Raw genomic sequence first — 2,201 nt, forward strand, 5'->3', positions numbered from 1 at the left:
AAAAAAAAAAAATCTTAAAAAAAAAAGGAATTTACTCTGTAGACCAGGCTGGACTCAATTTTAGAATCTGCCTCTGTCTACTGAAGTCTGGGATTAAAAGCACACACCACCACCACTCATTTTCTTTTTATTTACTTATCTAATAATGGTTCTTTTGTTTTGGTATGGTTTTTAAGACAGGGTTTCTCTGTGTAGCCTTGACTGTCCTGGTACTAGGTTTGTAGACCAGACTGGGCTTGAACTCAGAGATCCACCTGCCTCTGCCTCCAGAGTGCTGAGATTAAAGGTGTGTGCCACCACCACCTTGGTTTATTTGTCAGTTTAAGGACTTTTCAGGGCCAGGCATGGTGGCTTATGCTTACAATCCCAGTGTAGGATTGTAATGCAGCATGACTGGTGACCAGCCTACCTAGCAGGCATGACTGGTGACCAGCCTACCTAGCAGGCATGACTGGTAACCAGCCTACCTAGCAGGCATGACTGGTGACCAGCCTACCTAGCACACTGCAGTGCGAAGAAAGAAGCTCCTGGGTGCTCCCAGCAATCAGAGCACTGCACACTGAAGTTGAGGAGTGCTTGTAGCTGGCCCATTGACAAGTCTGCACACCCACATCTGCTTTTATGTGCTTCTTCCATATAAGACCCCGGTGGTGTAGTGCCCACTGTCCACGCTGAGGTATTGTTCTAACAAATCACAGTCTATAGACTTCCACTATAGAAGTTGTTCTCACCTGCAATAAAGCAGACATTGTTTTCTGAAACTATTTCTGGAGTGGGCCTTCTCTGCACCCTTTCTGACCTAGGGAAATTGTAGTCTTACTGGGTGATGCCCCAGTCATTGCTATAACTCAAACATCCCAGCAACTGGGAGGCAGGGAAAAGAGAATGGCCACAAGTTTAAGCCAAGTCTGATTTACAAATAACAAAAACATGTGCAACAGGGCCAGAGAGAGAGCTCAGGGTTTAAGAGGGCCGACTGCAGAGGACTTGAGTTTGATGCTCAAATCACAGCCACCTGGAACTAACTCCAGATCCTTTTGGACTCCACGGGTACCTGGAGATGTGTACACAGAGCCATGTGCATGCAGAACCCAGGTCATCTGGAGGAGCAACAGGGCCTCTTAACTGGTGAGTCATCTCCTCAGTAAATAAAATGTGAGAAAGAAAAGTTCTTTTCTTTCTTTTTTTTTTAAGGATACAGTATTTTTTTAAAAGGCATGAAAGTAGAGAAAGCATAGCTCATTGGTTCTCAACCTTCCTAATGCTGTGTCCCCTCCCCAACAGTCATAAAATTATTCCACTGCTATTCCATAACTATAATTTTGCTACCATTATTGAATCATAGTGTAAATTGTGGACTGTAAATGATAAAACCTGTGTTTTCCAATGGGCTTGGGTGAGCCTTGAGAAAGGCTCATTCATCATTCCCCAGTGGGGTTGTGACTATAGGCTGAGAACCACTGCACTAGTTCAAAAGCAGGGATCAGAGCAAGTGGGAGGGGACAAAAGAAAGTGAGGGGTTAGCTGGTGTGCCTGTCGTGATGGCACATGTCTTGAGGTGGAAGCAGGTGGATCTCTGTGAGTTCAAGGCTAGTCTGGTCTGAGTTCCTGAGTGTCCTGGAATGAGGGTTAAGACAACTGGCTATGTGGAGAGACCATGTCTCAAAAAAAACAAAACAAAAGTGAGGGGTAGGCAAAATGGTTGAAATACATCCTGCATACGTATAAGAATGTCGTAATGAATGAATATCATGGTGCAAGTGTTACTCAGCAGTAGAGAAGTTCCCTAGCATATGCAAGACCCTGGGTCCTATCCCAGTATTACTGAAATGTTTAATTAATATATTCTAATGTTTAAAAAAGACCAAAAGTGAAGAATATATGTTTTGATGGAGTTTAACCTAATTCATTTTTTTGCTGAGTTGTTTCTAAGCCTACATATCACAGATTTTTGTTTATTCTTCTCTTTATAATAGAAATCATTTATTTTGTAAAAATAAAGAAAATGGACAAAGGACCCCTCCCAATTAAATAAATAAATAGATAAATAAATAAAATGAAATCAAGATTAAAAAGAAAAAACAAAGCAAAAGAAAACAAAGCAGCCGGGCGTGGTGGCGCACGCCTTTAATCCCAGCACTTGGGAGGCAGAGGCAGGCGGATTTCTGAGTTCGAGGCCAGCCTGGTCTACAAAGTGAGTT

Source organism: Mus caroli, chromosome 16, assembly GCF_900094665.2.
Source record: "Mus caroli chromosome 16, CAROLI_EIJ_v1.1, whole genome shotgun sequence".
Lineage (NCBI taxonomy): Eukaryota > Metazoa > Chordata > Mammalia > Rodentia > Muridae > Mus > Mus caroli.